Genomic DNA, 15,494 nt, shown 5'->3' with positions numbered 1-15,494 from the left:
GAGGAACAAGCCCGAGCTGCAGTTCATCCACAATCTGCTCCCTCATCTTTCCCACCTACCCCCTCCCAACAAAAACCTCCCCACCAGGACAAAACCCAGGCTCACTTAGACCACCCCTTCTTCTAGATCCCTTAGAAGGTCACTTCCCCAGAAAGCCCACCCTGCCCACCCAACACACAGACCCACCTCCTCCCGCCACGAGAGCGCAAAGCCCTCAGTCTCCATGTGTTACTGAAACACAAAACCTTGCTAAGCTAATCTTTATACCCACTGAATGTTTCATTCTCAAATACGACCTCCTTGAGATCAAGACCTTTTCCCAGGACCCAGAGCCTGGCAGAAGGCCTTAGCCCTGTGTGTGCTCAGTCATTTAGTCGTGTCCAACTCTTTGAGACCCCATGGACTGTAGCCCACCAGGCTCCTCCATCCATGGGATTCTCCAGGCAAGAATACTGGAGTGGGTTGCCATTTCCTTCTCCAGGAGATCTTCCGGACCCAGGGATTAACCCCAGGTCTCCTGCGTTGCAGGCAGATGCTTTAACCTCTGAGCCACCAGGGAGACCTATAGAAAGGCTCAAACTCTGGGTGGCCTGCCTGCATGGGCCGGCCTAACTCCTTAGCTAACATCTAGCCAGGTGGACACAGTCTGCGTTTCCACAGACACGATCGGAGTGAGTCTTTCAGCAAATAAATATTTGATTCTACTTTCTGCTAAAGCCAAGCCTGTGCTGTTCAGTATTAGCAATAATGGAATTATTCGACCTCACCTCTTTGCAACACCTATCAGCTCACTGACTTGAGAGAACGCAGCAAGGGAGAAAGGATGGCGGGGGAGGGGTGGAGAGACCCTGCTTGCCCCCCAAATGCATCAACTGTACAATTTGGTAACTGGCGTAATCAAACTACTTAAGAAACAACTGATTACTAATTGCTATTATTAAGGATGTCAGCATTCCATGATTTTGCTGCTGATATATTATATACAAGTCAAGATGCTACTTGAATTCTTGATTGAAACAGAAAAACTAGAGGCATTATGTTGTGTTTGGGGTAATGGTATTTAAGCATCTGGAGGCAAGTTAAAGAAATACTAATTGGGTTTTTATTAAGAGAGCTCACGCCACCGCACATATAGGTGCAGAATAAGTGCGGGTGAACGTGGGATGGACAAGGGCCCAGTGGAGTCTGCCGTGGAATTCGACTGGTCCTTCAGTCAGCGCGATGTGTAGCATGCCATGCGGTCAGGGCTACACCCACCCCTTCTGCATGGAGGGGAAGGTCCCCCGCGGAAAGCTCAACAGTTGAATGTAAGTTAAATAAGCACAACTCCCACCTTGGAGGACTCACATTTGAATGAATGACAAGTGCGTGTGCCTCAACGGTGTAACGGCCACAAGAAACTAGCAGCGACGAGACCTGGGTTCAAGCCTGGCTCTCCCGCTATCTGTGTGGTCCTTAACCTGTATGGGCTGTTCTTCCATCTGAATCTAATTTCCTCATTTAAAACTATTGGACTGTTGGGAATTCCCATGCAGTCCAATGGTTAGGACTCAGCGCTTTCAATGCTGAGGCCCAGGATTCAATTTCTGATCAAGGAATTAATCCCGCAAACCACACAGTACAGCCAAAAAGAAAAAGAAAAAAAAAAGGGGGATTAGTGGGGTCGTCTCTCAGGGTGCTTCCAAATGGGACAAACTGGAACTCTAAGACCAACATGTGGTGCTTTTGGAGATGGACAAAAACCCTGTAGCCTTCATGGATGTGTAGAATGGGCCCCAGGTTCACAGGAACCATCGGCTCCAGGTCAGATGGATAGGGAAGGTGTCTCCTGGTGAGAGGTGGGTTTATCAGCTTGACTCACCAAAGAGCAGCAGCCTTGCCCAGAGATGGCCTTGTTCCGATCGTTAGGAGAACAAGTCTGCAGACCAGAGCCCGTCCGTGCTATAATGAGCCCCAAGTGGAGACAGTGACGGAGGAATCGCGTGCAGTGAGGATTCTAGCTGGTCTGTGTTTCCCAAGGACTGCTGTCTTTCCCACTTTCCCAGCAGAGGAAAATGAGGCTCAGAGAGGTTGAGTTCCACATCTCAGGTCCCACAGCTGCAGGAGGGGGAAACCCAGACCTCTTCCTGCTACCCCGTCATGCCTATAATTGTCCTATGGCTGCATTTACAGACCGGGACACCAGGGTGCTCGTGTGTTCCCTTACTGGGCAACAGTCAGTTAGGAGCAGCACACAAACCAGGTATGTTCCCTGACTTACAGTCGAGGGCTCTTGACACAGACCCACCCCGAGACACGTAGCTGGAAGATCCATGGAAAACATCCCCATGGAGGCTGTGATAGCTCTGAGAATCTACATCACACACAACCATGCAGACACGACATCAAAAGCATGGAGTCCATCACTTCAAATAATTCAGAGTATTAAGAAACACTTTTCAAATAGTATTAAGAAATACTCTATAAATAATAAGAGTATTAAGAAAAAAAAACCTGGGTGAATGAGAGGGGTGTCTCGGCTGCAGAATAAAGACAAAAATGGGCAGCAGGAGGTCAGTGATGGCGGCGAAGGATGGGGAGACACGGGTTCTGCCGTCTTGGCTGCAGCCCTGATCAGAGTGTGTGGGGGCAGGGAGACCCTGCTCGAAGCAAAATGAAATTAAACCTTTCTAAGTACTTATAAATCAGCACCTAATGACACTATCCCACCACCAGCCGGAGCATTGCTCTTATTACTTTGATTCACAAGCCAGGAAAAGATCCGGAATTATGCACAAATTATTGTCCCATCTTCTTAATTAACGCTGATTGCAAAATTCTTGCTAAAGTCCTTGCTAACAGACTCAATTATGCGCTGCCTGAATTGATTCACCCAGATCAAGTGGAATTTATTAGAAATACACTTTCCTACAATAACATCAGATTATCTTTGAATATAGTTAAATTATTTAGGAATAAAATAGTTCCAGCAGCAGCCCTTGCTTTAGCTTCAGAAAAATATCTCCCACCACCTAGAATGAAGATATTCCTTTGCTTTCCACCAGACACACACCCTAAGCTCTTTTTTTTCCCCAGAAGCAGGTTGAATCGCTGAGATGAGATGAGATGTATGCCTTCGAGCTAATGGTCCAGCTTCAAAGCATATGGGCAGGAAGAAAAATCCTGCAGGGTCACGTCTCAGCTTCCCCCAGTATGAACCTTCACTGCCTGTGGAACACGGTGAAATTGCAATTAGACTAAATCAGGATATTTTCAGAATCAAAATTGAGAAACAGGCTAATAAAGACATAATGTATGCTGATGACACATTTCTATTAGCATCATTCCCCGGCACACTGGAGGGTTCGAAAGAACAAAAAGAAAGGCAGATAAGAGGGAAGGTGCTTTTCTGCCTTTCCAGGAGGGCAGTGATTCCTGCAATGGTACACCCTGTTCAGGATAAATATTCCAAAGAAACCAGTTGGAAATAGCAAATGCATTACCTATAGCCTGGTACCAAATACTAAGCCCAGCAGCTGGGCATTGTACAGGGTACAATAAGTATTAATAGACAAAACAACATATGGAAGACAGTAAAAATCTGCTGGACTGTCCCTTGAAAGAAGCATGTGTATCTGATGGGCTGTGATGGAAAGGAAGGGACCAAGACAGAGGGAGCGGAGTAAGCAGATGTGGAGTGCACAGCCCACCTCACGCAGGGAAGTGGGGCCTGGCTGGAAAAAAGGAGTCAGAGGGGAAGGACGACTATCTGGGCGAGCAAGTTGGGACTGTATCGTGTGAGGCTGCAAATTCTAGACATAGGCGTTTACATGTATTCGGAAAGGCAGTGAGGAGCCATTCAGCAATGGAATGAGATCTTCTAATCTGGAAAAAGAACCCTTGCATAGGTAGGAAGGATAGAGGTGGAGAAACTGGTGCCCTGAGAGCAGCTGCAGACACCCACTTCCCTCCTCCTTTACCAACAGAGTCCCTGTGGCAGCACAAGGGGCGCGGCTGGAGAAGGACAACACCTCTCCTCCCTTGAAGCCAAGGGGCGGCCTCATTCTCATCAATAAAGGGCCAAGCAGAAGATCCAAGATGACAGAAGACAGAGTCAGTGAATTTGAAACAGATTAAAAGAAAGTATCCAGTCTGAAGATCAGAAAGGAAAACGATTGAAAATAAAATGAACAGGGGCTGTGGGAAAACACAGATCTGACACGTTCGAGCAGAATCCGAGAAAGAGAATGGAGGAGAAAAAGGATTTAAAGAAATAATTGCCAAACATTTCCCAAGTTGGATGAAAGATATAAATTTACAGATTCAAGAAGGTTAGCAAGGGATTCCCTGGTGGCTCAGTGGTAAAGACCCCTGCCTGCCAATGCAAGAGACACAAGTTCCATCTCTGACCCGGGAAGATCCCTCACACTGTGGAGCAACTAACTGCATGTGCCACAGCTATTGGGCCTGTGCTGTAGAGCCAGGGAACCACAGCTACTGGGTCCATGTGTTGTAGCTACTGAAGCCTTCATGTCCCAGAGACTGCTCCGCAACAAGAGGCGCCACCGCAATGAGAAGCCCTCCGCTCAGTTCAGTCCAGTCGCTCAGCTGTGTCCGACTCTTTGCGACCCCGTGGACTGCAGCACGCCAGGCCCCCCATCCATCACCACCTCCTGGAGTTTACTCAAACTCATGTCCGTTGAGTCGGTGATGCCATCCAACCATCTCATCCTCTGTTGTGCCCTTGTCCTCCTGCCCTCAACCTTTCCCAGCATCAGGGTCTTTTCAAATGAGTCAGCTCTTCCCATCAAGTAGCCAAAGTATTAAGAGTTTCAGCTTTAGCATCATTCCTTCCAAAGAAATCCCAGGGTTGATCTCCTTCAGAATGGACTGGTTGGATCTCCTTGCAGTCCAAGGGACTCTCAAGAGTCTTCTCCAACACCACACTTCAAAAGCATCAATTCTTCAGCGCTCAGCTTTCTTCACAGTCCAACTCTCACATCCATACACGACCACTGGAAAAACCATAGCCTTGACTAGACGGACCTTTGTTGACAAAGTAATGTCTCTGCTTTTGAATATGCTGTCTAGGTTGGTCATAACTTTTCTTCCAAGGAGCAAGCGTCTTTGAATTTCATGGCTGCAGCCACCATCTGCAGTGAGTTAGGAGAAGCCCTCACAAAGCAACAAAGAGGAGCCCCGAGTCACCACAGCTAGAGAGGAGCCCACAGAGCAGTGAAGACCCAGCACCGCCAAAAATAAATAAACACAGAAATGATTTTTTTAAATAAAGAAGTTTAGCAAACCCAAAGCAGAACAGACATGAAAGAAAGAGACAGGTACGTGCCTGGTCCCCAGATGCTCCACTGACTCTTGTCGAGTCGAATCTGCCATTAGACTCAAGAGCGCATCCCACTGAGGTGAAGAGTAGAAAAGGTGTGCAGAGAAAAAGATGTAGTGACTCTCCTAGTTGAGGTGCCTGTGACTCTCCTGCCTGCAAGCCTGCAGTCGTTCCTTACTGCATACAGCAAAGGCTTGCAAACTGTCACCTGAGGGCCAGCTACCTGTTTTTATAAATCAAGTGTTATTAGAACATGGCCCTGCCCGTTAATTTACATATTGTTCGTAGTGGCTCTCATGTCACAATGGCAGAGCTAGGTAGTTGCCACAGAGACCATAAGATGCACAAAACCTAAAATATTTATTATCTGACACTTTACAAAAAAGGCCCAGCAACCCCTGTCCAGCAATGAACAGTCCCAATTTTATAGCCTGTGCCCGAGGGCTTAAAATATGCGCTGTGAACTAACCCACCCCACCATCTCTCCCAGCATCTCTTCACCCACCCTGTACTCCAGTGACTGGTCAATAAAGGTGCTACTCACAGCCCACTGAGGGTAGGGGCTGCTCCATAAAGGGTTTGCTGTGAAAATTGTCAGTGAACATTTAGAAACGTCAACAGCAACTTGACAATTAACATAACACCCACATATGTGATTACTGGACTTGGAATTCTGCCTTTTCTCCATTTTGGATTTTTTTGTAATTAATTTTAATTGTATTCTGAAAAAGCATCACTCTATGACAAATTGGGACCAACAAAAAAAAAAATCCTTGGACTTCCCTGATGGTCCAGTGGTTAAAATTCCAAGCTCCCAGCGTCCAGGGTGGGAGTTTGAGCATCTCTGGTCAGGGAAGATCCTGTATGCCACATGGCCAAAAAATTTAAAAATAATGAAAAAAATTTGTACGTCCCTAGTCCCTCAGCTGAAGTGGTTGAGAAACTCTGGTCTGCACCAGCCTCAGTGACACCCCCCCCAACCCCTCTCACCCCTCCTGGCCTTGGGACAGGCCGTCTCTGCTCCCGTCTTCATCTGCTCTGACGACACACCCACCCGTCCTTCCAGGTGGCCCAGTTCACAGTCAGTTTCTGTGGCCTTGCAGGGTGTTTGCTGGGCATCCAAAGCTGCAGGGGGAGGGGAGAGGGCAGGGTGGGCAGAGGGGAGGTTGACCTGCGACCCAGGACCCCCCACGTATCGGCCAGACCCCAGGGGAGCGTTAGAGGTGACCCATGTCGTGGTTTCCCCACATGAAGTCACCATGGCAGCACCCGTCTCCCAGCTCCCTCGGTCTCTAGATCTGCCCCACTGGGGGCTGTCCCTTCTGGAAGGAGGTGGCTCTCTCCCCAGAAGGAGCTCACAGCAGGGCAACAAGTCCTGCCAAACAGCAGCATCTGGGCAGCACACCTCTGTGTCCACCAAGGTCTAAGCCCTCGACTCTGATCCCCAGACCTGCTGCTGGTGGCTCGCTTTCTCCCAGGTCTCCTCTCTGCCTGCCTGGTTCCCTAAGCGCCCACCCTCCAGACTGCACCCTGGGCCCCATCAACACAGCATTGAGGCCAAGGATGCTTGCCTCTTGTTCAGCCCAGGATAACAGGACCAGGTCTCCCAGCACAGGCCAAGAGAGGGAAACAGACACCCTCGGGGATCATGAGCCATCTTTTCCTTCAATTCCCTCTGTGCTTTGTGCAGATGCCACCTTCAGAAAAAGCCTGTCCCACCCCTACTTTCTGTCATTCTCATAACTTCCCTGATCATTCTCGTCTTCACACCTGGACTCCTATCCATCAGTGATCTCATTCCACTTGCCAGCTAACGGCTGTCTAGTCTTTCTCTCTCTTGCTAAGTGTTCAGTTCAGTTCAGTCGCTCAGTCGTGTCCGACTCTTTGTGACCCCATGAATCGCAGCACGCCAGGCCTCCCTGTCCATCACCAACTCCCAGAGTTCACTCAAACCCATGCCCATCGAGTCGGTGATGCCATCCAGCCATCTCATCCTCTGTCTTCCCCTTTTCCTCCTGCCCCCAATCCCTTCCAGCATCAGAGTCTTTTCCAATGAGTCAACTCTTCACATGTGGTGGCCAGAGTACTGGTGTTTCAGCTTTAGCATCATTCCTTCCAAAGACTGATCTCCTTTAGGATGGACTGGTTGGATCTCCTTGCAGTCCAAGGGACTCTCAAGAGTCTTCTCCAACACCACAGTTCAAAAGCATCAATTCTTCGGTGCTCAGCTTTCTTCACAGTCCAACTCTCACATCCATACATGACTACTGGAAAAACCATAGCCTTGACTAGACGGACCTTTGTTGGCAAAGTAATGTCTCTGCTTTTGAATATGCTATCTACGTTGGTCATAACTTTCCTTCCAAGGAGTAAGCGTCTTTTAATATCATGGCTGCAATCACCATCTGCAGTGATTTTGGAGCCCCAAAAAATAAAGTCTGACACTGTTTCCACTGTTTCCCCATCTATTTCCCATGAACTGATGGGACCAGATGCCATGATCTTAGTTTTCTGAATGTTGAGCTTTAAGCCAACTTTTTCACTCTCCTCTTTCACTTTCTTCAAGAGGCTTTTTAGTTCCTCTTCACTTTCTGCCATAAGGGTGGTGTCATCTGCATATCTGAGGTTATTGATATTTTTCCTGGCAATCTTGATTCCAGCTTGTGCTTCTTCCAGCCCAGCGTTTCTCATGATGTACTCTGCATATAAGTTAAATAAGCAAGGTGACAGTATACAGCCTTGACATATTCCTTTTCCTATTTGGAAAGTCTGTTGTTCCATGTCCAGTTCTAACTGTTGCTTCCTGACCTGCATATAGGTTTCTCAAGAGGCAAGTCAGGTGTAACCTTCTTTAAAAGCAAGGATTTCTACTCTGAATCTCTGTAGGCCTCTGGTACCTGAAAAATGCCCCGTGCATGTACACTCAATATAGAATATTTCCAAATGGTGTAGAAATTCACCCTTCCACCTGCAAACTCTGAAATACCAGTTTCACTAAACTCTTCCAAAACTTGATTTTAAAAAAAAACCATTCAGGAGACTTTCCTGGTGGCCTGGTGATTAAGAATCCACCTTCCAATGCAGGGGACTCAGGTTTGATCCCTAGTTGGAGAACTAATATCTCACACACCAAGGGCAACTAACCCCACGCACCGCAACTACTGAGCCAGCGTGCTCTGCAGTGAGCTCTCCGAAACAAGAGAAGCCTGACTCCACAACTAAAGAAGCCCCCTTTGGGCCACAATTAGAGAAGGCCCATGTGCCACAACAAAGACCCAGCACAGCCAAAAATTTCAAAAAATTAAAAAACCTTTCACAACTGGATAGATGAAAAAGATCTCTTTTTCTAACTTGCACTTCACATCGGTAAAATTGGATGTTGTGTATATGTTTAGCGGTCATTTCTATTCTTTATCATGCCTTTTATTTTTCTGTTGGAAATTCAAAGTTCTCTCTCTCTTTTTTTTTTTTTGCAAACAGAAAAATAAGGTCAATGAACTTTCAATTCATCAGATATCACTGGGCTGGCTTTGATCTGTGCAGAGTTGCAAAACAACCAAGAGACCACCGGGCGCACCCCCCCCTCAACTGCAGGATCAGTAAGCTCCTCATTTCTAGGAGGGATGTAAAGGATGATGAGGCATAACCATCAGAGCAAGCCAACTTCAGGAGAGAAGCATTTTGCTCCCTGTGTGAGATTCATAAAAAACAATCAGTCTGAACAGGCAATTTGTCTCAAGAGGCAGGAGCTGCAATTTTATCATGTAATTAAATCCCCATGACAGTTGTAAAGAAACGCCACCACCTTTATCAGGGAGAGCTTCAATGGGCTGCTCTCCTGCACGGTTCCCCAGAGTCTGTAAATGTCCTTCCAGGGCTGTTTACCTGTGGTTGTGCCCGCAGAGGATCAGGCTACTCTGTCTCCCCCTCAGCCACCGTGGGTGGCAGTGCTCAAGGGCACCTTCGCTTCTGAGCATCCAGAAGAGCCCTCCTGGACTCTGGATGAGAGCAGCTCTTGACCTTTGGATGAGACGGCATTCGTGATGAGAAGTGACGGTGTGGCTTGGCAGGATCTGCCCCGAGCTGGGTCTTGCTCTTTGGAAATAAGTTAGCAAGGTGTCCCCACCCCCCACCCCCGCCCCTGTTGTATTCTTCCACATGATGGGAATGAGATTTCCTAATAATGTGAAATCAGTACAGACAATTTAAGTCATTATTAATAGATACACTTGATCTGAGGGAGTACGATGCTTTAATGTTTTGTTAAATGAAGTGTGCGGTGCTAACATTGTTATTTGGAGAGAAGGTTAGGCCACGTCCATGTTTTGGATTCTGATGTCTGTGTGGCTGGCTTCAGCGGATGCGGATGTGTCCCGAGCTCTTAAAAGCAGAGTCTTACAGGACTTCTCTGGAGGTCCAGTGGTTAAGGCCTCACCTTAAGATGCAGGGGGTGAGGGTTCAATCCCCAGGCTGAGAACTAACATCCCACATACCTCATACCAAAAAACAAAAAACATAAAACAGAAGCAATGTTGTAACAAATTCAATAAATACTTTTTAAAAAATGGTTCACAAAAAAAGCAGAGCCTTACATACCTGCCCAGCTTATTATTTTTAAGAAATGTTTTTAATTTTTTTGTGACTTGCTTCTTTCCCTTACATATTTTTTAACTGATGTATAGCTGGTTTGCAATGGTGTGTTAGTTTCACATGTACAGCAAAGAGATTCAATTATACATCCATATATACATTCTTTTTCAGATTCTGTTCCCTTTTAGGTTATTACAAAATATTTAGTATATAGACTTCCCTGTGCTTTACAGTAGGTTCTTGTTTATCTCTTTTATATATAGTAGTGCGTATGTTAATCCCAAATTCCTAATTTATTCTACATGGTAACCCTTGGTAACCCTAAGGGGAAAATTGCTGTCATTTTAAAAAGCTTTAGGGAGGGGGGATGAAGGAGGAGTAGCCTTTGGAAATTAAAAAAAGGAGAGTGAGGATCAAAAAATGTGTGAAAGTAAATCCATAGTAAGATTTGGGGTACTGTGCCCGGCAGTGTGTGTGTGCTCAGCTGCTCACTTACGTCTGCCTCACTTTGTCCTCATAAATTGTAGCCCACCAGGCTCCTCTGTACTGGAGTGCTTGCCATTTCCTCCTCCAGGGGATCTTCCTGACCCAGGGATCGAACCTTCCTCTCCCTCATTGGCAGGCAAATTCTTTTCCTCTGTGCCACCTGGGAAGCCCAAGCCAGGTGGTACGAATGTTGGATTTAGTCCCTGGACATTTACAGAAACGGTTCATGCAGGAAGCAGAAAAGTGACCAGGATAACGGGATGATGCATTGGCATATTTGAGAAAGTGCTCAGACTTTCATGATGTCCCCAAGGGGGAATGACTTCTTGCCCCCATGTGTCCATTTACTCGGACACTTGACCCCAGAAGGAAGCCAGACCTTGGCCTAATGGCCTAGCAAAAAATCCACACAGTAGTCCTTTTCCAAGAGCACGTGCCTCGTGGCACAAACATGTGGAGTATCGAGGCCCCAAACAAGCAGGCTAACCCTGTAACAAACCCACTAGCTTCACGTGTCAGGCTCAGCTGGGTTTTCCACAGAATATCATCAGAGCTCATCCTCTGATACCTCTGATGAAAAGAAAATCAATCATTCATCAGTTCAATGGCAGGATGCAAAGATCCTGCTATTACATGAAAATAATAATTATCGTTTGAACACTAGTTTTGTTTATCACATTATCATTGCAAGGTGGATTTTTTTTTCATCTCATTTGATTGAGAAGAAAAAAATCCCCTCTTGTTAGCTACCAGTGCTACAAGCCTTGGTAGGGAGAACAGTTTTTGTGTCTCTTGTGGACAAAACATTACACCTGTAAGTCCCTAACGTATTCTTTACAAAGCCATCTTCACATCTGGTGAACTACCTGGCCAGCTCCTAGAAAGATTTAGTCTGTTCGGATTCTGGGCTTCCCTTTTGAGCAACGGCTGCATGTTAGAGGCATCTGGTAAGTTTCTTACTTCCCTGATGCTCAAGCTGTACCCCCCAACCAACTACATCAGAATCTCTCAGGCTGGATCCAGGCATCAGTGTTTCTAAAGCTCCAGTGATTCTGGAATTCAGCAATGCTCTACATGTACCATGTATGTTATTTCTCCAGTTCGAGTTTTTTAGCAAGATTTTTCTAAAGAATGACCTGTAATTTTTCCATCTTCTCTGAAAGATTTTCAACCTTATCTATGCCTACCATATCTATGCCTACATCTCACTGCATTTTAATGAGATAACCATGTCACAAAATAAAATTCTCTGAGTCCACCCTGACTTCCTCCTAGTGACCCCAGAGCTCCAAGTGCCCCCCACTTCTTTTCTAAATACTCCCAATCCAACCTTTTCATGAGCCATTTAAGGACCCTGCCCAAGACTGATGCCAGTTCAGGCTTTGAGGAATCAAGTTCTCTTCCTATTTGAAAACTAAAATTCTCATCTCCTGGTCCTTCTTCTGTTTTATTCAGTTCCTCAAAGATTTTGACAACTGCTAAGCAACATGGTAGGTAAATTCACTCTTGAAAGAAACTGAGTTTTCATATCAACTAAAGCAGGCAGAGAAGCTCAGTGGTGACTCACATCTTGAAGGCTATATGTTGCCTTTAAAGGAAGCTGAGAAGGGTGAGGATGATGAAAATGAGACACAAACACTCCTCTGCCTATAATTTAATAGAATTATTTCTTTTTTGATACTGAGTTGTATGAATTCTTTATATATTTTGGATATCTTGCCGGACATATATATCATATCTTCTTTCATTGCCTTTCTGTTTTGTTGATGGGTTTGATGTGCAAAAGTTCTCTAATTTGAATAGGTCCCATTTGTTTGTTTTTGCTTTTGTTGCCCCTGCCATAGGAGACATATCCAAAGAAATATTGTTTAGATTGACGCCAAAGAAGTTACTGCCTACATTTTCTTCTAGAAATTTTATGGCTTGAGACCTTATATTTAAGAGTTTAATTTTTGAGTTTATTTTTGTATATGATATAAGGGAGTGGTCCAGTTTCACCCTTCTCCATGTAGCTGTTCAGTTTTCCCAAAGCCATTTATTGAAGAGACATTTCCACGTCACATACCCTTGCACCCCTTGTTGTAGATTCACTGACCGCATGTGCATGGGTTTATTTCTGGGCTCTCTGTCCTTTCCATTGATCTATGTGTCTGTTACTGTGCCAGTACCATACTGTTTTAATTACTGTAGCTTTGTAGCTAAAGCTGTAGTGACTGAAGTCTGAGAGGATGATACCCCCAGCTTTATTCTTCCTCCTCGAGATTGCTTTGATTGGGAATTCCCACGTGTCCAGTGGTTAGGATTTGGTGCTTACACTGGGGCCAGGGTTCAATCCTGGGTTGGGGAATGAAGACCCTGTGAACCTCTAGGTGCAGGCAAGAAAATAAAATTTAGAAAAATTAAAAGGTTGCTTTGATTCTTTGAGGTCTTTTGTGGTTCTATACAAATTTTAAGATTATTTTTTCTAGTTCTGTGGAAAATGCCATTGATATTTTGATAGGGATTGCATTGAGTCTGTATATTGCTTTGGGTCATATGAACATTTTAACAATATTGATTCTTCCAATCCATGAGCACCAAAAATTTTTCTATTTGTTTGCGTCACCTTCAATTTCTTTCCTCAATGCCTTTCCATTTTCTGAGTACAGATCTTTTACCTCCTTAGGTAAGCTTATCCCTCGGTATTTCATTCTTTCTGATACAATTGTAAATGGGATTGTCTTCATTTCTCCTTCTGATAGTTCATTATTAGTGAATAGAGATGCAACAGATTTCTGTATATTGATTTTGGATCCTGCAACTTTACTGAATTCATTTACTACTACTGCTACTTTTTTGGTAAAAATCTTTGGAGTTTCCGATATATAATTTTATGTCATCTGCCAATAGTAACAGTTTGACTTCTTTCTTTCAATTTAAATGCCTTTTATTTCTTTTCCTTGCCTAACTGGTGCAGCCAGGACTCTATGTGTTCCTTGAGGGTAAATGTGTTACACCTTTTTGTCTCTGAATCCTCCAAACCCAGCAACACATCCTAGAACATAATATTACACAAATGATTACTGAATGAATGGGTGGACTTTGGGCCATTGGTGGGGGCTTTTTTTGTTTGTTTACTTTGACTTTTTTGATGTCATAGTGACACATACAGCTCTTTTTCTTTAAACAACAACAACCCTGCTATGCTCCTGATAATCTCCATGTCCTACTTGTGAAACCAATTCCGTCTACCATGAGCTATTTTTAAAAAGCTCTCACAAAGAACAAAGTCTGTTTCTGGACTACTACTCCCTACCCACTGAAATCAAGCTTGGGTATTTAGGGCACTGTTGACAAATATAACACTTGGAAAGCTAAATTTAGCACAGAACACAGGGTAGAATGGCTCTTATCACTGGACTCACCTCCAGGCTTCCACCCCTTTTAAAAAATAACCCATGACAACATGCATCAGGTACAAAAGAATGCTCCAGTTTAAAGCACAGGCTCCAGCTGGATCCCGGATTATAGTTGTACCTGACAAGTCTTTCAGAAATGCATCTATTTACAAACTATCAGTCTGAGAATATAACAGGGCCAAATGGCTATGTTTAAAGAAATGAGATATCCAAAGAATTAATATTGCTATTGAAATGAATAGGGCAATGACATCATCGGGAAATGAAAAGGGAAGAGTCAAAGATTTTATTTAGTGAACATTCTAGAAGGGAAGTGGTCTTCACAGTGATGCTGTGTACCATTCTCTGTATTCTCTTGTCTCTTGTGTCCAAAGAAGCCTGTATGTTCCCGGCAAACACGATCTGTATACTTTACCATTGCATTTTCCACAGTACCCAGCAGTGTTCTCAGCAACCCCCATTCCCTACGCTGTCTGCCATCCACATGAGCTCTTCAGCCTTCAAGACACAGTCAACTCAACCTATACGCACAAAGGCAACAGAGACGAGCAGACAGACAGCCACACCTCTCCTGTCCGGCACTCTGCAGTCCCCTTCTGCAGAGGAGATGTGGGCTTTACCATTGGAAGAAGCTCCAGGCCTTGGGTTAGCCTGTGGAAAGCATTTATGCCTGGAAGTCAGGTCTATGATGAGGGTAAAACACATCTTTATTAAGTCATACTGTGGTTTAGTTGCTAAGCCATGTCCAACTCTTTGTGGCCCCAGGGACCGCAGCCTGCCAGACCCCTCTGTCCATGTCGTACTAAGATATTCTTGCCTGGCTCAGGCAAGAATATTGTAGTTGGTTGCCATGTCTTTCTCCAGTGGATCTTCCCTACCCAGAGATCAAACCTATGTCTCCCGCATTGTAGGTGGATTCTTTACCACAGAGCCATCAGGGAAGTCCGCTTATTAAATCACAAAACTGAGCGTTAGTTGCTGATCATGTCCGACTCTGCCAGGCTCCTCTGTCCATGGGATTCTCCAGGCAAGAATACTGGCCTAGGTTGCCATGCCCTGCTCCAGGGGATCTTCCCGACCCAGGGATAAAACCCATGTCTTCTGTGACTCCTGCATTGCAGACGTATTCTTTAGCGGTGAGCCATTCATCCCAAATTCCTAGTTTATTCCTAATTTATCCCTGTCCCTACTCTCACCTTTGGTAACCATAAGCTTGTTTTTTTATGTCTGTGAGTCTACTTCTTTTTTTATAAATAAGTCAATTTGTATCATTTTTTGGGATTCCACATATAAGTGATATCATATTTCGCTTTCTCTGTCTGACCCACTTCACTTAGTATAATAATCTCTAGTTCCACCCATGTTGCAGCAAATGGCATTCATTCTTTTTATGGCTAATATTCTTATTATACCCGCGTGCATGTGTGTGTGTGTGTGTGTGTGTGTGTACACACACATCTTCTTTACCCATTCATCTGTTAATGAACATTTAGGTTGCTCCACGTCTCGGCTATTGTATGTAAATAGTGCTGCTATGAACACTGCAGTGTATGTATCTTTTTTAATTAAGAGTTTTCATCTTTTCTGAATAAATGCCCAGGAGTGGAATTGCTGGGTCATACGGTAACTCCATTTTTAAACCTTATTAATGTTTAGACAATAAAATAAGCCCTGAACTAGTAGCCAGTAACTAGTAAGTT

General features: G+C 44.9%; 1 protein-coding gene across 1 annotated transcript in view; it reads left to right on the top strand.

Moving 5' to 3' along the window:
• ASB18 (ankyrin repeat and SOCS box containing 18) overlaps window positions 1–15,494 on the top strand; it is a 78,322-nt gene that overhangs the window by 6,753 nt on the left and 56,075 nt on the right. The window lies entirely within an intron of this gene.

The sequence above is a fragment of the Oryx dammah genome, unplaced genomic scaffold, assembly GCF_014754425.2.
Source record: "Oryx dammah isolate SB20612 unplaced genomic scaffold, SCBI_Odam_1.1 HiC_scaffold_28, whole genome shotgun sequence".
NCBI classification, from domain to species: Eukaryota; Metazoa; Chordata; class Mammalia; order Artiodactyla; family Bovidae; genus Oryx; species Oryx dammah.
Note: the sequence above shows the minus strand (reverse complement) of the source record. Positions and strands in the feature narration are given on the sequence as shown.